The sequence below is a fragment of the Lathamus discolor genome, chromosome 5, assembly GCF_037157495.1.
Source record: "Lathamus discolor isolate bLatDis1 chromosome 5, bLatDis1.hap1, whole genome shotgun sequence".
In the NCBI taxonomy this organism is placed as follows: Eukaryota; Metazoa; Chordata; class Aves; order Psittaciformes; family Psittacidae; genus Lathamus; species Lathamus discolor.
Genome location: NC_088888.1, coordinates 72,233,717 through 72,259,985, shown reverse-complemented (window position 1 = coordinate 72,259,985; position 26,269 = coordinate 72,233,717). Strand labels below are relative to the sequence as shown.

General features: G+C 38.0%; 1 long non-coding RNA gene across 1 annotated transcript in view; it reads left to right on the top strand.

The window, feature by feature from the left end:
* Positions 1-5,427: 5,427 nt before the first annotated feature.
* LOC136014412 (uncharacterized) overlaps positions 5,428-26,269 on the top strand; it is a 30,586-nt gene continuing 9,744 nt past the window's right edge. Inside the window, exon 1 of the long non-coding RNA XR_010612684.1 lies at positions 5,428-5,495. This is a non-coding gene — a long non-coding RNA (uncharacterized LOC136014412). The remainder of the gene's footprint in view (positions 5,496-26,269) is intronic.

Genomic DNA, 26,269 nt, shown 5'->3' with positions numbered 1-26,269 from the left:
AGTTCCCAAATTGTGTGCTTAGATCAAAAAATGTGCCTGGGATACTATTTTGTCTAATGAGAGTTTATAGGATGCTTTTATTTTCTGAAGAGGAACATGGGGAATTAAGATTAGCCAAATAATTTATATTTTGAAGAGCAAAAACTCTGATCCTGAACCTTAATTTTACACCAAATTTTATGGCTTCCACTTTGTGTCGTGTTCGTTTTTCTGGTAATTGAACACAATTTCTCTTCCCTAAAGTCTACCAAGAAGGGGAAAATGGAAGACTCAGGGAGTTACAGACCAGTCAGTCTCACCTCTGTGCCTGGCAAAATCTTGGAGCAGATTCTCCTGGAAGGCATGCTAAGGCACATGAAAAACAACAAGGTGCTTGGTGACAGCCAGCATGGTTTCACGAAGGCGAAATCCTGCCTGACCAATTTGGTGGCCTTCCATGATGAGGTTACAGAACTGACGGACAAGGGTAGAGCAGTTGATGTCATCTACCTGGACTTGTGCAAAGCATTCAACACTGTAACACACACCATCTTTGTCTCTAAATTGGAAAGACATCAATTTGATGGATGGAGCACTCAGTGGATAAAGAACTGGCTGGATGGCCGCACACAAAGAATTGTGGTCAATGGCTCGATGTCCGGCTGGAGACCGGTAACGAGCGGTGTCCCTCAGGGATCGGTGTTGGGAGTTCAAGGCCAGGTTGGATGAAGCCTTGTGTGGGATGGTTTAGTGTGAGGTGTCCCTGCCCATGGCAGGGGGATTGGAACTAGAGGATCTTGAGGTCCTTTCCAACCCTAACTATTCTATGATTCTATGATTTCTGAGTCAGAGTGCAGCAGGAGAGGCAAATGCAGGAAAATGTAGAATTGTAAGAGTCTGGTTACAACTGTCTGCTCTGAGATTAGACTTTGGATGGTGACTTAGCTCTACAAAGTATTTAGGTTTGATTTTTCTTGGAGTCCTAATAACATTTTTACTCCACTAATTAATACAAAGCAGAAACCAGTCTATGTGTTGACATTCTAGTTCTGGTATTGACAGTTAAGTCATTCTAGTCAGTGGAATAATCCCTTTTCTGAGGTTGGAAATATGTATTTTTTAATGATTCAGCCTAGAACTTGAATGTTGGGTATCAAACAGGCAGTTATTAAGAAATTTTTTATTTCATGTCTGCGTAAGAGGAAAACAGCTTCTGTTGTTGAATAATCACCGAATCATGTCATAACAGTATCATTTCTAGGTGTGTTTGACAGAACAAGCCAGGCACCTCATCTTGAATATTTATTTACTATAAGAAAGTAAAGCATAAACTGTTCAAGGGAAGACCCTCTTCTAAAAAATGAAGATAGTGTTGTAGACACATTGAATAATTTAAGAATTAGATTATAATACTTGTATCAGTAACATTAGTGCTAACTTGATTTCTTGCTTATATATGATGTGTCTTCCAAACGTAGCCTGTTTGAAAGAACCCTAGTTTGGGTCCTGTGTGACAAGTGTGACAGCAGCTAATATCTAACATTCAAGCCTCGTAATACAGCTTTCATTACTTGGCAATCACTCAAAAAAAATAGAAATATCAGATGAATTCATGTAAGGTTGACACATACTGAGGTTTTAATTTATATAGGAATGGAGCTCTTTTCTAGCTAGAGGGTTGTCACCACAAGACTTTAAACGGCAAACCCTGTGCCATAGCTGTGTTGGATGTGTAGGTAGACAGGTATTGGGAAGATAGATGCAAGTATGTTCTACACACAAAACCATCTCTCATATGTAAATATTTCTACAAGTAAATATTTAAAAATATAAAAAATAAATGGGTGCATAAGTATTCACACTTCTCTCATTACTGGAGGAACTTAGTATTTTTAGTTTGATATAAAGCTCTGCTGAACTTTGTCTCTGACTGAAGAAAACAAAACAAATGAAGCAAGGAAAAATGTAAGACAATGACCTCAAGGAAAAAATGTGATACAATCCTGATGTTATGTAACATATTCTCTAGTCAAAATTTTACTTTAGGTTGAGTTTTTAGATAGGCATCAGGAATATCTAGTAATATATCTGCTTTTATATTATAACTACCTCGTGACAGCAAGGAATGCAATGTTTAAGAGACAAATTTTACTTTCTAACTACACCAGTTCATGGAGTCATCTTTGTCTTTTCTTCTTCTAATAATTTGTGCTAAGAAATCAACTCAAGTATCACAAGAAAACAAAATTTTTATATACTGATATGCTACAAAGGTGCAGGTGATAGGATAAACTGTGCCATACTGGAGACCATCCAACTTCAGTAGTATCAGTATTTAAGAATGAAAAATCAGCTTATGTAAGAGATCTCTGAGGTCTTCAGTGTTTTTTAAAGGCCTCTGCACTTCCACGTCTACTAATTCAAAGACATTGCCAATGGCACTCTGAAAAACAGCGCTTAGCCTGTAATCACAATTTCAGTGAGGAAAACAACAACAAAAAAAACCCCCAAAAACACTGAGCAGATCAGCTGTAAAGGAAAAGGGAAAAAAACCTAACTCCAAACCTAAGAAAAACATTATAAGCCAGAAACTTTCCCAGCACAGATCATTACATGACGTTTCAGGGGAAATATCATTCTTAAATATTTTTACAATGCCTTCACAAATTCTTCTGTAAAATATTTTTTTTCTTTTGTGAAAAAGGTAATTCAGTCACCTTACTGGAAGTAAGTATCTGACTGCTCATGCCCTAGGGGTTTGAAAAACTGGAACAATAGAAACAGAGGGCTGTTTTCTTCCTATTTCTTTTTTTTAACTCACCTGTCTTGCAGCCAAAAAGAAAGGAATACCTAGATCTCTCATTTCTTCTTCTTCTTCAAAACCTTTTTGGTCAAAGGTTAAGGCTGTGTGGGTACAGATTTTACATTGGGTTTTGCGGGGTGTTTTTTGTCCCTCATAAAAAATTTTATAGTATCATTATTACATTCTCCATTTCAGTCTTAGTTGTTCAGCAAATGTGACTTGGGTGCAGTCTTCATTATATTTGTAGTCTTTTACATGATTTGTGATAAGAAAATATTGTTGCAGAAAATATGCTGTGATTTGTGCTGAAGGTCTGAGCATTTCTTGTGAATAATTTCTTGCAAAACTGGCAAGCATTTACAATAGCGATGATTTTCCCTTTAGTTCATGAGTCCCAGACTGTGGTCAGGTCTAAAGTCCTGGTCTAACCTGGCATATGACTGAGGGTATGGCTACATCTTTCACAGCCTCCTAGTTACAGAAGAAGAGACCATTTGAAAAAGAAAGGATGTGAAGCAAGAGTTTGTACCTGCAGTTCCCAAATCCAGTGGCCATGTGGTCACACATTTCCCCAGCTCCAATCAGAATTAAAAAATTTATATGACAGTGGAATGCTTCCAGTAGGCATGATCAGAAGAGAAAATAAAGCTTGGCAATTTCCTTCACGGATACTATGTTCCCATAAAATGCATTGTTTTTCAAAAATCTACATCTGCTAATAAAAGCCTGTAGTTTGGGTTTGTTGTTTTTTGGGTTTTTTTGTAATTTTTTTTGTATTTTTTTTTTCCAGATCTAATATTGTTGTGTCATGCTATAGCTACTACCTCTGAAATTGTTGTGTTGCAGAACTCATGAGCATAGTCTATATTAGACACAGAAGTACCATCAAGAATCTCATGAGAGTGATCTGGCATGCTGAAGCAATGAGACATAAGTGGAAACAGAAACTTCAATCGCCTATATCAAAACCCTGGGGTGTTGTGAGGCAAAGCACAGCTAAGCCATGCCTCCAACACCTCAGGTCTCAGGAGTATGTTATGCAATTATCTCACGGCAGCCACCCCTTTAGGGCTCTCTCTCTGCTACTGGGAAACACTTTGATGGTGGGTGGAAAAAGATATTTTTGGAAGTGGAGGAGGAAGTTGTTTAGATGAGAGAATTACTGTAATCAGTGCATCATGTTGCTAAGCTGGAAAGGAAAGACAAAACATTATTCCAACTTTGCTGGCTTCTGTGGCTGTTAAGAAAAATCAACACTTCAGCCTGGTAATTTCTCCAACATTTCAGCAAAACTCAGACTAAATTTTCTTTTAGAAGGCTAAAAATGGTTAGGTGTCATAAGTAACTGAACAAGCTGCTGTACGAAGTAAGCTGTGGAAATGATCACCCACCAAGTTTTCCTACACTCTCACCCTGCTACAACTGTGATGTAACTTGGTCTTCTATCCCCAGTACAGTACGTTCTTTATTATGAAACATTTACTGCTGTAAGATGACATTATATTTTACCCTAGTAACAGCACTTGTTACCCACATCTTAACATCAACATTTAGTCTTGCTGTGGCAGTGTGATAAAATTACGAAAGCCCACACACATTTCAGGCAAAGGGCATATAATAAAAACTGAGGCAGAACAGGTTGGGATTAAAACAAATGAACATTGGAGTTCAGCCTCCCCTTAATCGTGAGGAGAAGCAGATGGTGGGAGCTGCTCACTGCTTCTGCAAAGCTTCTGAGCAATGCCACTGTAAAATACCCAGCGTGTAGACTACACCTAGGCACTCATACAAGAAGCCAGATTTGAAGGCAATGTCCCAGCCACTTATGTAATGGTAGCCCTTAGCCTAGTCCAACAACAAGTGAAAAGCTATGTTTCTTCCCTCGCCACGTGGAGCAGAGTTGCTAGAAGACAAAGCACGCCCTCAGCTCAGATGCTTCAGCATAAAGTCCAGTGTCATGGCCTAAATACAATTCTATTGATGGATAAAATTCAGACTTTTTACTGAGGTAAGGTGAAGTATAGACATTGTCTCTTTCAGAGACTTTATCTGCTTTAAAATTTAACTTTAAATCACCTCTGAAGATTATTCAAATAGTTTAGCAGCCATTGCACTAAGTTCCATAGCTGGGCTAGCTATGAAAGATGATTGCAATGTTTCATATTCTTAGATTATCCACCTTTTTTTTTCCCTCACTTATGTTCATGGCAATGCAATCCATTCTTAGGAAGTCCAGATTTAAATCAAAATTTGGTTTTGTGTTTTCACAATCTATCCATTTATCTTTGGTGATATTCAGCAACAATGAATCTTCTTGATGAAATTTAGATTATTGCTTTGGAGATGAACTATTGAAATACTCTGCTTATTTCTCCAAGATTGGCTGGATACACTGTTGCTGGCTGTCCTGGGTTCAGCAGTAGCAGGCATTTTGCTCCTTCTTAGTAGCTAGTGCAGTGCTATGTTTTAATTTTTTTGGCCTGGGAACACTGTAGATAACACCTATGCTTTTAGTTGCTGCTCAGATATTTGGTCTGACCAAGGACTTTCTGAACCTCATGCTCTGCCAGGGAGGAGGGGAAGCTGGGAGGAAGCAGAGACAGGACACCTGACCCAAGCTAGCCAAAGAGGTATTCCATACCACAGCACGTCATGCTCAGGATGTAACTGGGAGTGACCCGCAAGAGCGGAGGGGACTGCAGGGTTGGACGAGGTATCGGTCAGTGCTCGGCTGGGGGGAGTGGGGGGAGTTGGGGGAGTTATCGGTCGGCTGGTGTTGAGGTGTTGTATTCTCTTCCCTTGTTATTTCCTTTATCATTATTATTATTGGTGGTAGCAGCAGTGATTTGTGTTATACCTTAGTTACTAAACTGTTCTTATCTCAACCCATGGGAGTTGCATTCTTTTCAATTCTCCTCTCCGTCCCTCCGGGAGTAGGGGGAGGGAAAGAAGGGGGGAGTGAGAAAGCGACTGCATGATTTATGGATGACTTTTGTTTAAACCACAATGCATCATCAAAGAAGCCAATGTTTGTTCCAAGTAAAGCAATATCTCAGCTGATGAACAAAACTTGAGAACTCTCTAGGAAAATACTGTTGCTTAGTGCACCATACTTTATTCTTTGAGATATATTTTGCTAGTGAACCACTGTGAACAGAAAATTATGTGTAAAGTTGTCCCCATCCTCAGAGCTGGCTTTCAGTATGTTATTTCCTTTATCATTATTTCCTTTATCATTATTATTATTGGTGGTAGCAGTAGTGATTTGTGTTATACCTTAGTTACTAAACTGCTCTTATCTCAATGCATGGGAGTTGCATTCTTTTCGATTCTCCTCTCCGTCCCTCCGGGAGTAGAGGAAGGGAAGGGCGGGGGGCGGGGAGAAGTGAGTGGACGAGCTGTGTGGATCGGTTTAAACCATGACAGTTCTTTTTTTTTGGCGCCCAACATGGGGCATGAAGTGTTGGGATAACGACAGAAATGATTGGATTAATAGTCGTCACAGTGCTGATTTATTGGCTCTCAAAGTTGTTTCTCTTGCTCTCGCAGTTTCAGAATGCTGTACCGGTATTTGCCGTGTTGGTGTTTATCAAGTGTGGGGCTTGCGCTAAGGTTTTTGTTTCACTGTACTTTATGGCAATGGCTTGTAATACGGTTGGGCTCCAGCAGCAGGGAGAGATGGACGTGGCCGTGGACTTGTACCTGGCCGTCCCGCTGCTCTTCACCGCAATGGCCCTTGTCCTCGCCTCCGTCTTCGTGAGGCCGCGGGGAGCCGAGGGGGAGCGGCCCCGGGAGCCGGCGGCGGCCGAAGCGGCCCGGGAGAGCGGCCCCGGGGACCAGGCGGCGGCGGGAGCGGAGCCGGAGGCCGGGAAGGAGGCGGCTGCCGAGCAGCGGGAGGAGGCGGCGGAGGAGCCGAGCCCCGCGGAGGAGCCGAGCCCTGCGGCCGAGCCCAGCCCCGCGGCGGCCGAGAGCATCCCCCGGCAGCCGCCCGCCGAGCCCCAGGAGGATGCAGGAGCCCAGGCAGCATTTCCCAGCAGGGCAGAGGAGGAAGAGCTGCACCCGGGAAAAGAGAAGCTGGTGGTGGGAGAGCCGGCAGGCACAGCAGCTGCACCAGCCCCAGGGACGAGTACAGCAGCGTCATTGGAGAGTTCTGAAGGGTTTGAATGGCCTTTGGGTACCCTTGGGACCTGCCTGCTGGTTGTGATGGGGATCAGCATGTTGGCACACACACAGAGGGTGTTCTACCCACGGCCATTTTGTCTGATCTCAGAAGTTAAGCACAGTCAGGTTTGGGTCTTGTCTGTGGTTAGACCACAATATGGGAGGACCAGGAGATCTTCCCCAAGGCTGGACAGTCATGAGTGGCAGTGTGTGTGGGACAGTATGAGCGAGTATCTGGTCCACTGGGCCCCTCCAGTGCTTTGGAAACATTGGAGATGGAAGTCAGCTGTATGGACTCCCCAGCAACAAGCTGCAGAAACTGCTGAAGGGGACAGTGAATTATTTTGAGCCTGGTGGTCCCATGGCACTTCAGGCCATCAGGGCAGAGATGCAACATAGAGATGGACTCATGATCGAGGGGTGGACTTAGCAATGGACACTATTGCCCAGGTTATTCACGAGTGTGAACACTGCACACAGCCTCTCCTGCTCTGAGAGACTTTTACAAGAGATAGAGCCTGACATCATGGACCAGATGGACTCAGCAGCTTTATAGGGACTGGTCGGTGCTCTAAGAGAAGAGTGCACTGAGATAAGAGTGATGGTATATTGAAAATGTGGGATCTGAGCATGACGTGAATGGTATGGAATAAGGGGTGGATACTGTCCTGGGTTCAGCAGTAGCAGTCATTTTTCTCCTTAGTAGCTAGTGCAGGGCTATGTTTTAATTTTTTTGGCCTGGGAACAATGTTGATAACACCAATGTTTTTAGTTGCTGCTCAAATGTTTGGTCTGGCCAAGGACTTTCTGAGCCTCATGCTCTGCCAGGGAGGAGGGGAAGCTGGGAGGAAACAGAGACAGGACACCTGACCCAAGCTAGTCAAAGAGGTATTCCATACCACAGCACGTCATGCACGTCAGGATGTAACGGGGAGTTACTCGGAAGGGCTGGGAGGACTGCAGGGTTGGATGAGGTATCGGTCGGTGCTCAGATGGGGGGAGGGGGGCGAGTTATCGGTTGGCTGGTGTTGAGGCGTTGTATTCTTTCCCCTTGTTATTTCCTTTATCATTATTATTATTGGTGGTAGCAGTAGTGGTTTGTGTTATACCTTAGTTACTAAACTGTTCTTATCTCAACCCATGGGAGTTGCATTCTTTTCGATTCTCCTCTCCGTCCCTCCGGGAGTAGAGGAAGAGAAGGATGGGGGGAAGGAGTGGACGAGCTGTGTGGGTCGGTTTAAACCATGACACTGGCCTCTAGCTAAAACAAGCAAAAAAATCTCAGAGATACTGAGCTTTAGAGAAGTTTTAGTCAGCAAAGATTCTAACAGGCCATTTCTCATTCACTTGAGTATTCTCTTCTTTTAAAGTGATTTTAACCTTTGGGATCCAGTGACAATCTGTAAATTACATGCTGATGCAGTACCCTTAGCTACAACCCAGGAGAGTTTCTGAATCTGAACAGAAATCTAAACTTCCTTTCCACACAGTTACAGAGTATACAGCTTCAAATTCCTGTTACGATTCAAAACCCTGTTAGAGCATAGGGCAGCCATGAGGAATGCAGGAGGCCCCTTGTTATCATGGCACTAACTACGATATACACTACATAGAAGCTCTTGACATTCTTTTTTGTCATTTCCATGCTCAATAATAATGCATGATGAGATTTGGACTGGCACAAGTATATTGTCTGTCAAAGGCTCTTCAAGATTTTATTTGGCTGTTAGTCAGCTCACATTACTCCAGGCTGTTTGATAAACAGAGCACAAAGCAGCTTAACACTGTTGCTATTAATGTTCAAACTGCACTGAAAACACTTCATTAAACAGCCTACTGCAGTGTAATTGTTTAATAATATTTTGATTAGGTTGTTTTGTAGACAATCCTTGCTGTAAAACTTTTTTTTTTTTCTGTCAAGTGACTTTGGGAAAAGGCAATACCAAAATGCTCAGGAAAGTTTAATAAAATAAAAGAGTCAGAAAAGCTCAATAATTTGTTCTTATTTTTTGTTATATTCTTTTTTTTTTTTTATATATTGGTAATTTTTCTCCACAGTATATACGAAACTTGTTAAGCATTAGTTGCTGTTAGGGATTATATATTCTAAGTCATTATAAAGTAAGTGCAAACATGGACTTCAAACAAAGACAGCATATCATCCAACTGATCTCTTCAGGAATCTTGATCCAAATTGATTGTCCTTCAAAGAACAATGTGTAGAGCATTTGCCAATGTCTTCAGGCCTGGCAGATTCTCATAAGAATTATGACTTTCTTCATGCTCTTAAAACAGGACAGGGCTTTGGTTTTCCCTTTGAATACATATTGGTAGATATTGACATAACAATAACAAGAATACCCCAAAAGAGTTGTTGTTGTTAGCAGTTTCTCAGAACCCACACGAAAAAATTATTCAAGCCTGTAACAGAACACACTCTGAGATGATCAGAAATTTATTTTAGAAAAGAGACCTCAAAATCTTGATTTGGTTAGTCTAGGAGAGGATGTAAGAGAATGTGACTACCTCATGTAGAGTACACAAAAGATAAAAAACAGACAAACCAGGCTGGCATAGAAACAAATTCATATACACTGGGAAGCAATGGGCTGAGAATAAGAATATTTTTGAACTTAAGTAAAGTGTAGATTTGGGGTAAACATCCATTAAATCCAGCAGAGACAAATAAACCAACCTGCCTTTCAAGAGTTGTGAATTTAATGAGGCAGTTACATGACATGGTGTCTGTGACAATGGAGCAATGAATATGATGACTTAAAATGCTCTTTTCTATCCTGTATTTCAACAAAAGAGACCAAAGCATGTTCAAAGGGTACTAACTGCTGAGATAACAAGACTTTGCATATGAAGTATTAGAACCAATTATCAGGAAACTGTACATCCCTTCTATTCCCAGAAGCATTTTATCAAGATCACAGATGAAATATAATTGTAAAAAAAAACGTAAGCATCTCACATTGCTATGTTGTTCTATGCCTATTACAGAGTTAGAGACCTTTGGTTTCTGTGATTGACACTTGTCTCCTTTTAAGAAATTAACTTTATAAACAATGATTTAAAAATAAGTAAAAGCGTATTCTGTTCCATGGGTAGACATATCAAAAAATATTCCTTCTATTAAGTAAATATGTTCTTAATATTACTGCACTAGCTTGCTTCCTGCAGTATCTGGGAACATATTGAAAGTAGTGGAGATTGAAGTGCCAAGAGACTTCCAACTGTCTTCTCTCTGGCTCTAGCAGGGCTTCAGCTGCTGACTAGCCAACTCAAACACTAGACTGGCAGCAGGCAACTAGTCAGTGTAGTTGGCTTTGACGTTTTATCTGTCTGATCATATGACGTTTCATTAACTTTGTGTTGGCATAGTCTAATGGAAAGGCCCCTAATGTGATACGACAGAATTATTATTCAGAAGCATTAAAGGAGACATCCTTTTGCACTGTTCAAACTGTAGTACATCAACAGCAATTGCCATTTATATTTGCAAAATGGGACTTTTAAGTGGAAGCCACATGATAATTTCATTGGATTTTACTCTATAGTAAAATTTCACCACAATGTTTTATTTGTCACCTCTGCAAAATCATGCCAAGACCTAGTTTCTCCCTGAAGGTACCTGTGAAGAAAGTATCTTGTCCAGTGTTGTTCCCACTTTTGCCAGTTTTGGCTGGCAGATACGGAAAATATATTCTTTTCATGTGGCATCTTTTCCTCTTCTGCCTGTATTCACAGTCAGAAGAGGACTCATAAGGACAAATATACTACTCTGTAAAACCAAGTTTTCTGAGAGTGCTGATATTTTATTCTGAAACAACAATTAATATAAATATTATGCAATACTGCATAAACAGAAAATTCAAATTATCTTAAGTAGTCGCTCTTTGTAAGTTCTCAGATACCATTGAAACAATTCATATTGAAAAAGTAGCCAGAGTTGACTGGGAGAAACATCATCATTAGCTGACAAAGGGACAGCTCTTGGGGGCAGAATAACTCTATAAACTCAGAGGTTGCACTCTCTCAGGTCAATATTGAGACCTTTAAGGGCTACTAAATTCTACCAAGTGGAAGCCTAAAGACACATTATAAATAAGTATTAATATATATAAGTATCAATATAGGGAAAAAATGTTCCATCAAACCTCTAACTTCATAAATTTTCAGTTTCATTTATTTTATTAAGAAATTTAATCATTAAGCTAATCATTCAAGAGATAAGCCATATTGTTGGAGTTCTTTGCTATAATACAAACTCTTCTTCGATCCACCAAATTTATGAAAATGGGAAGAATTTTAGTAAGTAAAAGATGTGGTAATTGCTTAATTGGCCATTGTCAAAATAATTTGGTTTAATAAATATGCATATTTTAAAAGTATTTATAAAAGGAAGGAAAAAAGACCCTTCATTTGAATACAGAATTTGGGGTGGGTATGTGAGGACTTGCCTACCTCACTGTTTATAGAAAATATAAAGTAAGTATCCTGTGTAAGACAGGGGAAGTAAAATTTCAATCAGCGTAGAGCTCCCAAAAAGCATAATCAAAAGTCCACATTTAGGCTCACTCTTAAACACATGTCTGCTAGTCCAAAAGGTTCTAAAACATGAGCAGTATGAAAATGTACATTTTGTGTTTCTGTAATCTGGGAAAGGGGAGACAGAAAGAAGACTCAATGCCATTGTGCAAGTACGAAAAATAGTACTGAAAATGGTACTGAAAGCTGTACTAGAAGCTACCATTCACCAGTCTTCCACTGGGTTGGAAATAAGGCTGGTGCTGGATTTATACATTGTTAAGGAGCAATTTGGCCAAATACTAGAAAAATTGCTTCTTACTATGAAAATATTTAATAAATGAAACAATTGCCAATTAAATCTGTAGAATTTCTGTTCCTGGCTCATTTTTTTAAGGAATAAGTTCCCTAAGCATTTCTTAGAAATTGCAGTAAAGTGACAAATAAATGAGTGATGTATATTATATAGATTGAAACTCAGAATTTGGGGGGTTGATTGTTTTTTGTTATCTTATTTAAGGTAAATTCTTACTGAAGTTAAAAGTATTTTAAAGATATACTGCATGGTTTTGCTCACACATATGTATGTTTCTAGGTTAAATTACACAGTTAAATTACTCATAAAATGGAAAGAAACACATTTCTTTTATTCACTATTTACTAAAATAAAATTACTTCCTTGTTTTCTTATTTTTCAATTAGACATCCTTTTAGACACCCAGTGTTTGCTGGTAGAATTTTAGAGGTGCTATGCTTGTTGCCACTGAGCTTGCTCATAGTAATCTCAGATTGCTCCACTCAATTTTAGACCTATTTCTGAGAAAGATTAAAGAAAAGTTTATTGATTAGTTTCCCAATGCAGATTTCTAGCACATAGAGTGGAAATAGCCTTTTCTGTTACTCACCTGTTCAAAAAGTATGTCTATCCTGTTGGAATTCTGCAGGGCTGGGGCAGGTGAGTGTCTTGACTGAGTTTGGTTTTTTTGTAATTTTATTCTGGGCACTATAATTTTTGGTAGTTTCAATTTGCTCAGTAATGTTTACTCTGACCAAGGACTTTCTGAGTCTCATGCTCTGCCAGGGAGGAGAGGAAGCCGGGAGGAAGCAGAGACAGGACACCTGACCCAAACTAACCAAAGAGGTATTCCATACCACAGCACGTCATGCCCAGTATATAAACTGGGAGCAGTTACCTGGAAGGGTTAGATCACTGCTTGGTCAGGCTGGGTATCGGTCAGTGGGTGGTGAACGGTTATATTCTCTTCCCTTGTTATTTCCCTTATCATTATTATTATTGGTGGTAGCAGTAGAGGTTTTGTGTTATACCTTTGGTCTGTTATCTACAGCAGGAGTAGCCTGCTTCTTTAAACAGAAGTTATCACCTCATGAAAGCTTATCTACTTCCAGCATTCAATCTACTGATCTTTGCTTTTGTTCAATTGTACTTTTACATTTTACTCACCAAAAAATGGTGAGTGTATGTGTACAGTGTACGTTGTCATCTTCTCTTGTTTTCATCATTACTTTGACTTGATTCTTTTTTTTTCACTTCTCACAGTTTGTCATGATATTTATCCTAACCTAGTTATGCCATATGCCACTATATGTAAACAAAACACATATTTTAAGAACATTCACATATTTTCCCATTTAAAGGGTATTAATTTCCCTGAATATACATAAAACTTCCTTTGCTCATAACCTTGCTTTTCTGTTTCAAAGAGAGTATATCTCCCACTTTCATATTGTAGATGGATTTGCAAGGAGAGAGTCATTCAAAAACTTTCAGCTACTTGAGGAATATTCTGACAGTAGTGATGATAAACTGGGACAAGTAGCAAGGTTTAAGCTTCCTTGTCTTGGAACATGGTAGCAATAAAGTACAAATTCTGTCATCTATATTCTTTTACATACCATTTTCTTTCTGTTGCAGCATCCAGCTCGCAGCTAATTTCCCCTTGCATTCATGACATGGTTCTGCTGTCAGATTTGGCAATGTCTACCTGGATCACCCCATAATCCATTTTCCCTCTTCTTCTTAAATCAGGAGTGTGATTTTGAGGGGAGTCTCTCAGTCATACTCACTGAGAGTGCTCTGTTTTTCATTCTGGAGAGATCTCAAAGAGCATGAATTGATTTTCTTTTAATAAATTATGCGTCTCTAATGCCACCAGTGGGTATTTGGTTAAAATGAAAAGTAACAAAATGAAGGTAAAGGAAAGGGAAGAGGGAAAAGGGAAGGGAAAAGGGAAAGAAAAAGGAAAAGAGAAAGGAAAAGTGAAAGAAAAAGGGAAAGAAAAAGAAAAAGGGAAAGGGAAAGGGAAAGGAAAAAGAGAAAGGGAAAGGGAAAGGAAAAGAGAAAGGGAAAGGGAAAGGAAAAGAGAAAGGGAAAGGGAAACAAAAAGGGAAAGGGAAAAAGGAAAGGAAAAGGAAAAGGGGAAGAGAAAAGGAAAGGAAAAGGAAACGGGAAAGTGAAAGGGAAAAGGAAAGGGAAAGGGAAAGGGAAAGGGAAAAGGAAAGGGAAAGGGAAAAGGAAAGGGAAAAGGAAAGGGAAAGGGGAAAGAACGTAAATCTTGAAATGCAGCTAATGTGGATATGAGAACTTAGTACAAAGCACTTTGTTTAGCAACTCTTATTGTTATGTACGTCATGAATTAAACATGGTCTTAACGTCAATGCATCTTCAATGTTCACTGAATCTTCTATGCTGTCAGATGAAGCTGAAATTTATGGTGTGGAATGATTTTATTTTATAAAGGTATTTTCTCATTTTACTGGGGAGGAATTCGCAGAGATTTGCTGGGCAAATTTCAATCATATTGAGGACAACACACCTTAAGGAAAAACAGGCCTGAACATAGACCGGTTGCTTTTCAGATCTGCTTTTCTTTCAAACTCTTTCATTTTACATCGTATTGCTCTTTAAGAAGCTCAAATCATATATGTGATGTGATTGTTCCTGCAGGTGAAAAAAATGCAGCTGCTAAATAGAGGATAAGCATTGTATGAGCTTAGATAAAAGCAGAACAAGCAACAACAAAACAATAATTCTGCCTTAAGAGAGACAGGCTACCTTAAAACACAAGACTTAAAATAGTGATCCTGAAGAAAATGTATAGAAAAAATAACAATCACACCAGAAAATATGACAATGAAAGATTTGTGATTCCCTTAAACAATATTTGAAGATCAAAAGTACTGAGGAAAAAGCCTCATTTTTTTTCATTATATTGTCATGATATTTTTTCAGGGGAGTAAATACTAACAAATGAGATACACCTACCTGCAGCAAGTTCATATCAGGACCTGTTCATAACTGGAAACAACAGCAGGACACATTCAGCATTACCGCAGGACAGAAGCATTTAGGTTCGCATATTTATGTGCCATTTGCTATCTTTTTTGGCTGAACTTCATGCAATATTGCTCAGAGAAAATGCTGCACTTAGGCTTACCTTCGTCACCTTCACTACTGAGGATTACAAATCCAGTGTGGATTTTCCAGAGAGATTTTCAAGATGAAGTTTGAGCATTATCAAATCTATTAAGTCCTCTGTTTTATAGGTCTCATGTTTGAGTTTTATGATTTGACCTGTCATATTTTGACATAGTGCCAAGAAGCCAGGTGCTGAAATGTCTAGGAATCCACCACATATTGGGACAGATCCCACATTCTCAGACAGTTAGACAAAATATAATATTATAATTTAAATATTATGAAATATGTCTATATGTCAGTCAAATGGTTAATATACCTTTCTTTTTATTTTCCCTTTGATTTTAATATAATGACCTTAGTGACGAAATAACATTACTAGATTCTCAGATTTCTCTATTACTGAATCAGTAAATTGTTTTTCATGATGCCTTCACAATTTAGCAGTAACGGAGTTTGTGCCCAAATAAGGACTTGCAGAATTCAGTCTGAATAAAAAAAGTATGAAAGGAATAAAGAGTGAAAGATTTTGAAAAGAAACCTAAGAGAGATAGCAGATCAATTGGACCTGAATTTCAATTTCTCTTGGATTTGGGCACTTAATTCCCTAAAATTGCTTCTGAAAAGCCTAGCCTTAGACATTTCCATGATCAAACCCATAGTAAAAGTTTCTGTTTTGTAACTTTGATTACAGTAACATTTAGATAATAAAGAAGCAAACTTGAAGAAAATATATTTGCAGGAATTTTTCATGTGGGTTTAGTACACATATGAGGGATTTCAGATTTTCTTAGCTGCAGAAGCTAAGTAGGTATTTTCACTAGCAGTATGGGATTAATCCAAGCCCCAACGAAATGAGCAGAAAAAGTGGGTTTTGCACATGCTATAATCATCAAATTGTATTAAAGTGAGGAAATCGATTACAAATCATACAAACAAACAAAAACCACCACAATGAAATAAAAAAAAAAAAAAAAGTTTTAAAAATATTTCTGTCTTAACTTTCTATTTCTTGCTTATCATTTACTTGTGGAAATTCCCAAAAGATTGTCACTGTCCCACACATCCTTGTGTCTAAACTGGAGAGATGTAAATTTGATGGATGGACCACTCGGTGGATAAAGAACTGGCTGGATGGTTGCATGCAAAGAGTTGTGGTCAATGCCTTAATACCCAGTTGGAGACAGGTAATGAGTGGTGTCCCCCAGGGATCAGTGTTGGAACAATTTTGTTCAACATCTTTGTTGGTGACATGGACAGTGGGATTGAATGCACCCTCAGCAAGTTTGCCGATGACACCAAGCTGTGTGGTTCGGTTGATACACTGAAGGGAAGGAATGCCATCCAGAGGGACCTTAACACACCTGAGAGGTGGGCCAATGTCCACCTCATTAAGTTCAACAAGACCAAGTGCAAGGTCCTATACCTGGGTTGGAGCAATCCCAGGCACAGCTACAGGATGGGCAGAGAAGAGAGTCAGAGCGACCCTGCAGAGAAGGACTTGGGGGTGTTGGTCTATGAGAAACTTAATATGAGCCGGCAGCCTTACACACTTGCAGCCCAGAAAGCCAGCTCTATAGTGGGCTGCATCAAAAGGAGCATGACTAGCAGGTTGAAGGAGGTGATTCTGCCCCTCTACTCTGCTCTTGTGAGACCCCACTTGGAGTATTGTGTACAGTTCTAGTGTCCTCAGCATAAAAAGGACATGGAACTGCTGGAACAAGTCCAGAGGAGGGCTACGAGGATGATCAGGGGACTGGCGCACCTCCCGCATGAAGATAGGCTGAGAAAGTTGGGGCTGTTCTGCCTGGAGAAGTCTGCTTGGAGACCTCATAGCAGCCTTCCAGTATCTGAAGGGGGCCTATATGGATGTTGGGGAGGGACTCTTCATTAAGGACTGTAGCGATAGGACAAGGGGTAACAGGTTAAACCTTAAAAAGGGGAAGTTTAGATTGGATATAAGGAGGAAGTTCTTTACTGTGAGGGTAGTGAGGCACTTGAACAGGTTGCCTAAACAAGTGGCAAATGCTCCATCCCTAGCAGTGTTCAAGGCTAGGTTGGGTAGAGTCTTGGGTGACATTAGTGTGTCTTTAGTGTCTTGAGTGTCTTCAGTGTGTTGTGTCCCTGCCCATGGCAGTGAGGTTGGAACTAGATGATCTTAAGGTCGTTTCCAACCCTAAATATTCTATGATTCATATAAAAATAAATGGTGCATTTAATCCCTGGTGCCAGATCAATAGAGTGCCAAATAAGGGGACATTTTAAAAACATCATTCATATATATGTTCTACTTTAGAAAAGAAAAATCAAACACACAAAAAACCAAAAAAACCCCGAAGAAATATTCCAGAAATCTGAAAATTACTTTTAAAAATTATTTAAAACACATATGACCGCTACTATTAGTTCATTCTAAAATAAGAGAATTTGCTTTGATTTGGTATATCACAAAATGCATTAAATACCAGAAGACAAATCATAGCAAGATTTGTGAGCAAAGTTCACAACAGGCTGCTACTGATTTGGTTAGGATGGAATTATCATGCTAATCACAACTGAGAACTTCCTGACCTTAAAAATACAGTCACAAATTTTGTTGCATCAATCAGCATGACAAGTCTATTACTCTCTGATGAATAACTGATTATGCCAGTAACTGTGTTCACCGCACTAGGCTGAACATTCATTGGTTGATGGTCCTGAATCACGACAGAATCTGCTTTAAGCTATATTTTCCAGGAGGCTATACTTCCCAAAAGAAGTGAAAGGACAGAAAAAAGAAATTGGAAAAATACAGAATGCAAAATTTTGATGAAACTGTTTTACCGCCTCTCCTGATTTACTCCTCTGTCACATAAAGGAGGAAGTTACCATCAAGTTACCATCAAGTTATTTTGCCTTTTCCTAGGTTAAATTTGCAGATTTTTCATGAAATAAAATTATTTGAGAAGATTTGTTTGAAAGTGTGTGAACACACAGCTGGTCTACAACAAAGTTGAGTTAAATATAAAATGAAAAACCACTGATGAACTGTACTAAAATGCAAATTTGGTGCAATTAATGAAATCTATCATGTGGTGAACAACTTCTTGCAAAAATAAAATTGCAAATACATTTGTGAGTATTAGCTTGAAATCTTCATACTTGGTTGCTCCCTATTTCTGGATATCTAAGCAAAGTGCTGTTATCTGACTGCAATAGTACTTCCCATATAGTTAGGTGTAAATGATATGTATATCTTAATTTTCAAATTAATCTACTTTCTGGATACCCATACAAAAATGTAAAAATACAATCTTGCAGTAAGAATAACAAAATGAAATAATAATAACGTGGTTGAACTAACCAAAAAAATCCAAGTCAAAAGAAGAAAAATTTAGAAATTTTCTGGTAGAGATTAGTACCCACAGAAAGTTTCAGATTGCAAATATTTTTCTTCATTGGCACAAATCCAGAAACTTCAGTTCTTTTATATGAACTGATGTAAAGTAAACTGACTTATGCACTCTTTCTCAGTAATTAGCTTGGTCATGAGAATAAAGAAAAAGTTCTGTAACTTCTGATAGGTTGGGAACTTCAGACTTGTTCTTCACTACTGTAAATGAGAACTCTGACTAGTTCAGCTCCCAGGTATTCTGAGACATCACGAGCAATCCCATCTTGTTTAACTCTTGCAATATCTCCTAATGTAGGTGGCTCTTGGCAGCTTATACTCTCAGTGTCTGAGCAACACTTTCTTTCTGGGTTGTATAGAAAAAGCTATTCCCTGCAGTACTTCAATAGTATCCCAGAAGGCTCTGAAAGATTCGCAAACTTTCTATGATCTTAACTGCTCCACAAAATATCCAACATATTAATTGATTTTAAGAAAATATGAGTCCCCTGCTCTGCAGCGCAATATTTACATTACTATCAATTTAATCTAAAAAACTTCACATGCATAAAATAATATTGACATTGTAGGGTAAGAATCTGGAGCTAAGTGCCACTAATGTGGATGTGGCAAACTGTCACATTTGGTTTTCAAAGGGAATATGATGACAAAGTTAAGCTTAATTAATAGGTAAATCTTAACCATAATAGCAGACAAGCTACCAAACAGGAGAAGAATAGTGCTTAGGAAGGGGAGAATTACTGTATGTTGCTTTTATACACAAAGTATAAGTTATATATCATATAAAGACTCTTCTCAGTCAGTGGTCTCCTTTGCTTTGCTGATCTCAAGGAAATCGCATAAATATTATTTTCTCAAAGTTGGAAACAATCTTTTCTACTAGGTCTTTTAGTTTAAGAGAGCCTGCTGCACCTCATACAATTTTGGAAAGGCTGGAAGCAGATATACTTACAAACACAAACCCAAATGATAAAATGCTAGGTCAAGAATCCCCTCTACATTAATATCTGAGATGGAAAGAATGAAAATGATTTAATTTTTATAGTATCATTTTTCTTAGATTCTTAAAGCTCTTTGCAGAAGACCCTATTCAACTCCTATAGGTTGAAGGACTTCAATCAGTAACAGGTCTTCAGTAATATTTACAGGTTAAGTTAAATGTTTTTGTGAGAGTATGTTTGAAAACAAAGAAAGCAAAGGTAAAGGTAAAGGTAAAGCTATCAGGTTTTAAACTCTACGAATGAACTATCTGAAAGCTATTATTCCCTTCTATGTTTTTGGCTGTTTCTAGTTATTACTGGCTTGTAAAATTCTGATAGCTGTCACCGACAGACTGTCATTGCTCATCAGGTTTTCTGTTCTTACTGCTGTTTTCAAGACAATTTAGAAAAAATGAGTTTGAGGACAAAAAGAGCTAGCTCCCTGGAACTAAAACTTACATATGTTTCTTTTTAGAAATGCAGATATTGAAAGCAGTATGAAGGTAAAGGAACACTTTTCTATATCCTTGTTATTTAAGTACATAGTAAGGTTTATGTTGGAGTATCAAATCTGTTTGTTCATTGAGTCTATACATGACTTATGTATGGTATGTGTAAGTCACACAAGTGATGTATGGAATTATACCTGAAAGGCAGAGCTGTGAAATTGAGATCTTTCTGTGGTCAGGTTTTGCGAGAACTCTGCTAACTCTAATTTCTTTGTGAAGCAATTCTAACCATGCTCTAGCCCACAGCTAAATAAAGGACAAGCTAAGAATTAAGAAAAAGGACATAAGACAGGACCTTCATTTCAGAGTCTAATTCTAATTTCAAAAATGTCAAAGTAAATGGAAAGCAATTTTTATTTGAATAGAACCATGGCCTTGGTTAAAGATTTTGTAAAGCAAAGGTAGGAGCTGAATGCCAAATAACCAGGTGAGGACAATATGGAAAAAAAAAAAAAAAGCCAACAATTCGTATTAGTAGATGTTACTACAATTTGCTACATACTCTTTTTAGTGTTAGGTTATGCTTTTGTCACAAGTGTTTAATGAGCTTTCTAGGACACAATCTGTAGCTGTGTCAGGTCAGACTAAATGACCAAAGTGATCTCTTTTGACACTAAGATCTATGTTTGATAAACCTATCCTGTTGCTATTAGATACTCTCAAAGACGGTTTGAAATGTACTCCAAAGTATTTTATGAGCAAGAAAAATCAGACAACAAAGTTAATTCAGAATGGTTCACCACCAACACAGAGCCTCAAGGGGGCAGATATATTAAGTGCCTAGCTACTTTGTCCTCTGCCACAGGCCCCAAAGCGATACTCATTCACAGCAAGACACATCATGAGCTTATTCGCTGACATGTAAAATGCCAGAATTTTAAAATTAATGGAGGACTTCAAATTAAATAATGCACAACTTAGATCATGGTTTGAGAACTCAGGCCACAGTAAGAATCTTCAGCTAAGACTCAGAAGATATGATATAAAGTAATAGCTGAAGAGAAATTAGAAGAAATAGAAGCCATACTGATTGTTAGGGTATTCTTCATGGAATGATAAAACAGAAAGGTTTAATTTTCAGAACTTCTTCTATTTCACTGGGGATATTTTTAAAAGAAACATATGACTATCATCATTTGGACTAACTTTATTGTCTATCCCCCTGTTCAGGAAAAGGAACATGAAGAACTGAAAATGGTTGTGGTAAGTAATTTATAGAGAAATCCTGCAAATGCATCATTGCTGGATGATTGAATCCAAGACACTATATATCAGTCAGATATATAGTCTCCAGGCCGTCCATCTGGGTGGGAAGGCCTCACATATGTCAGTGTTTAATAGTAAAGGTAAATAAAGGGTATAGAAAAATCAAATAAATTTTCTATTGAGTGATTTCCAGCTGTATGAGAAGCTGACAAAGGATGTCAGATTCTTATGGAAGTAAAGGGTCATAGATTAATTGGATCAATCACAAGCACTTACATTTTCAGAGGATTTCTTGCTAAGTAGCAGTCAGCTTTGTGATATGCTCATTCACATTGAAAAGTTCTGTTTTCAGAGTGAAATTTAGTATGTTATCTCAATTGAGACAAGGTCTTGTGACTGAAATCAGTGCTAAGTAGAGCTCTGGATATTATTTGATTAAATTTTTGATTTCTAAAGAAAGGTCAGGTATACAAATGCGATTGGAAAAACTGTTTAAAAACCACCAAGGAACAATAGCAGTTTGGATTTTTAACCTATTTCTTATTTTAAAGTAAAATCAAATATTTCTTTTTGAATAACATTTTCTTTTTTTTTTTTACTTTTCTTTTTTTCAGTCATTTTGTAGTATTCTTTTGAAGCAACAAAAAGAAATACTAATCAATTTTTCTTAAATTATTTTATGATCAATACTTTTGAAATTCATTTAAAAAAATAGTTATAGAAGCCTCTCACATGTCTTCAGTTCCCATAACAAATATTTACTTTTTTTAGATATTATTATAGCTTTTTTTTTCAGAAGAGTTGAAGTCACAGCAAATTAATAATGATCAAATTATAAGATTTGTGCTAGAGGAAGGATCAGATACCTCTGAGGTAAGAGCTGCCTAATATCCATGTTTATACAATGATCAAGAATATTTTATATGTTCAGGAACCACAATAAAAATATTAATTTCTTGACATAAACTTCCCTTACCACAAATTACTGGTCTTCAGCTCAACATTTGGAAGTCTATAGCTAGAATGAACACTATGTTTCAGCAATTGTTTTCAAAACAATTCTGTCATTGATTATGTCTTTATTAAACAACACAAGGGTGTCTTAATTGGTTGTTTTAGAGACAGACCCTCCCAAGTCAGTTTGTCTCCACTGACAGAAATATACTGGCAGCTATACTGAGTCACTGGAAAATAATAACAACACTGCTGCAATTTATTTTTTTAATGCAGTTTTTTAATTAATTGGAAAATGAAAGGAGAATAATGCAGCATGAGATGAAAACCCTTTCATCCTTGCTTAAAATAAATAAGTGATGTGGATGTTGTACTGCTGGCACTTTGGCTATTTTCCATTGCAAGCTGACTAAACATTTCTTCTATCAGTACTTTAATGGAAATTCAAGGGTGTGCTAGAAATTCATAGTTAAGATCACTGGGCAATAAGATTTTTGCTGAAAATAAAAATAAGGATAGTTGATATTCTTCAGCAGTCAGATGTAACTAATTCACATTGAGAAACCTAATAGCACTGCAATATTTCGAAGTCTGAGCAAGTGTCCCAGTTTAAGTATGTGATATATAGATACAGTGGGGAGCTCCCAATTGCACAAGAAAGCCTGATTTCTTCTGCTTTGGGCTGCTTTCACCCCAGTGTGCAGGCAGCTGGATTGTGGGTAAGATTTAAAGCATTAATTCCACATTAAAAGAATAATGCATTGAGAACAATATAGATACAGACTGTTTTACTGCTGAAGAACAAATCTTTCTGTTTGTATTGACCACTGGAAGTACAAAATAAATACAAAATAAACTGAAAAAAAACCAACCAAAAAAACAACCCACAAACCCAGTCCCTGGTGGCATTCATTGTTGTTTTTAAACTCCTTAGAAACTGCATTTCTTCAGAACAAACACAAACAAGTTTTCATATTGTGTGATGTGAAAGACAAAACTACGTAGTCTGATTAAATTAATGTTTAAAACCTGTTGAGCTTTGTTTTACAAATGTAGATCTGCTTGGGAAACACAAGGGACTAAGTACACACCTGCAAGAATGAATCAGTGTGCTGTGTGTATTTGTAGATAGTTATTTGACACGTTGCCTCATTGAGATATAAATTAGACAGATAATCCAATTAGATATTCTTTTTTCACACATAGTAATAAAAGCTGTTCTTTTTTCTTTGCACCTGGCTGTGAGTTGTTTCAGTAACCATGAGGACTAGAACCTTAATTTTTGCACAAAAGCGTAGATTAAGACCTAAAATGTCAACTTCAAGACCTATATTAAAAAAAAAAAATAAAAAAAAAAAAAAGAGCAGAAGCAAAAAACAAACCTACATAAGACCTGTGAAAGAAACAAAGCACAAAGAGCAACCTCCTTACTCTATTGGAATGTATGAGAGACTTCATAACTGGAAATCTTCCAAGAACAGAGGGAAGATGCAGACAGGAAGTGTAGCATCATCAAGATTGCCATTGTTTGCTCTTAGTAAATTATTGCTAAAGTAATTGTTTTTAACATTGGTTGCTATTTTAATATGTGAGAGCTTTAACTCATACTACCTGTGAAGAAACTGTTCCAACTACACTATAGTGTATAATGCAAGATGGTATGCAGAAACACAAGCTCTCTCTAGTTTAATTAAACCTTCAGAAGCAAGCTGGGATGATATAGATAACTGGCGTCATGCAGAGTTGAGTGGTTCTCAAGGTTTGTACATGGTGCAACATGTAATGCAAGGATGTTTAATGGGGCAGCTGAACATTAATCTCAATGTCTTTGTGGGTGTGCCTGCCTAAATCCTTTAGTCTGAATTAAAACTGTTATGAAGTGAATCTAACAGTTATTTCCAGTGTCCTGTTCTTTGGTGCAGATTTTTTTTTTTTTTTATGTAAGTAATTATAGCCTTTTTTTTACTCATTTATGCATTTTCTATGTCCCCCTGTATTTTCCTTTGTATCTCTGCTGCATTTTACCACACCATAGCATAAGAATGTTTCACGGTCATTAATAAATATTTACTTACTTAGATTTTTATTCCACCATTGCCAGTAGTCCAATTTAAGAAAACCTTTCTTTTGAGTTCACTGCAGCTAATTTGTCGTGATGTTGTGAGCCATTGGACAGTTTCTGCTGATCTTTTGGTGGGTCATCCTTTCCTGTGTGGGCCAACACTGAGACATACTCTAAGGATTCCTGATTGGAAACATTTTCATTTGGTGATTAATTCCCTAGTTAAAACCTGAAGTTATAATGCATTAAAAATAACAGTGAAATATGTAAAAAATAATTTTTAATGTAGTTCAGCATTTTCAGAACATTTTACATTTTGGTTTCTCAGCAAAGCGAAGACCTCAGTTCAGAGGTTCAGAAGGAGGAATAAAACCTTTCTTCTCTTACTAATGAGTCCAGTGATGACAAATTCCAGATGATCCAAATTTCATTCCTTGCACATTTGAGCTCATCTCTTTGTTTGCCCTGGAGTATTACACTAGCCACCTTATTATGAGGTGACCTAAAATGGATTGCTCTCAGTATGTTGTTGCTACCTCTTCACAACAAGAACCCTGAACTGGGAGGTTTTTCACTTACTTGAGAAAAAAAATAAAAAATAAAAAAAAAAAAGAAACAAAAGTAGAAAACCAACAGGATTTGGTAAGGGAAATTTTATTATTATCTCTCTTGTGTGTTGCTATTGCAGTTGTCTTATTCATCTGCAAAGCTAAAACAAAGAAAAAAGTAATTTATTTTTTTATAATTTATTCCTAGTCTCTTTTCTGGGCTTTCTTCTCTGAGCTCTACTGCCCTTTGCTTGGGTCTTATCATTGCACAGCACCCTACTGGGGGAGTATTACACAAACAGTCTCTGACATTTGCACCATTGTTCTGTGACACATCAGCATTTATAATATCCATCACAGAATATTTTGTAACCCATGGTGTACTGTGAGCCTGGAGATTATTTTGTGCTGGCAGTTGTTCTTTATCCCTTAACTCCACGATATGCAGGAGATCCCAACAAACTATTGCTCTTCTAAAACTATGTCAGTGTTAAAGCACTTACAATAAACTGAACAGCAAAATGCTATACTAGCTCCAAGTATGCACACCAGGGTTCCCTGAGCAATCAAACTTGCTGAAATTAAAGGTCAAGAGATCAGGACTGTAACTTTAAGCAACCCTGGGGAAGGCAACAATCTTCCACCTTTGTTGTATTATGCAAGCTGCCCATGATCACAGAATGTGAAAAACAGCTATCAGATCACAGGATCTTTTCAGAGATAGAAGCACCTGCAGTTAGGAACAAAAGAATTCACAAAGCCCTCTTTTCATAAGGGAAGCTAGCTGGTAGTTCAGTGTGCTACTTTGGTAAATGCGTGCACAGTAATCTCCAGAAGAAGGCAACATGTTGGATACTGATTTTTTTTTTATTTATTTATTTTCCTGCTTTCAGGTTGTTAGAGGAGGAAATAACAAATCAATTGATAGAAAAAACCCAAAATCCAGGACATTGAAATAATTTTGCACTTTACAATCAGCATTTATTAAAGAGCAGGTGGTAAACTGACTAAAAGTAATGCCAGAGTTAAGTAAAAGGCAAAAAGGTTTTATTATCTAGCATTTTAAAATCGGGTATGAAAAAGTGAAAATATGCCCAAAATGTGTGTTGTGACTTTCCTCATTCTGTCATAGAATAGTTAGGGTTGGAAAGGACCTTAAGATCATCTAGTTCCACCCGCCCTGCTACTGCCAGGAGTGCCTTACACTAGACTATGTCACCCAAGGCTCTGTCCAACCCGGCCTTGAACATTGCCAGGGATGGAGCATTTACCACTTCTTTGGGCAGCCTGTTCCAGTGCCTCACCGCTCTCACAGTAAAGTACTTCTTCCTTACATCTAACCTGAACTTCCCCTGTTGAAGTTTAAACCCACTACTCCTTGTCCTATCCCTACAGTCCCTAATGAAGAGTCCCTCCCAAGCATCCTTGTAGGCCCCCTTCAGATATTATAGAGAACTCACACTGGCTCTTGGGGTTAGTGAGAGCCAGGTATGCACAGCCTGCCTAACTGTACTGAGAGTAACCAACACCAGTTGCTGAGACCCTTAGGCTAAATCTGTGCTGCATATAATGCAGTTGATTCTAAAAGTAACACATGCTCTTGCTCAGTGTTATATTATTGTCTACATTATCAATTTGGTTTGAATCAGAACTGCAGTTTTCACTCTATCCTGATAATCCTACTTACTGCTTGTTAGTGCATAT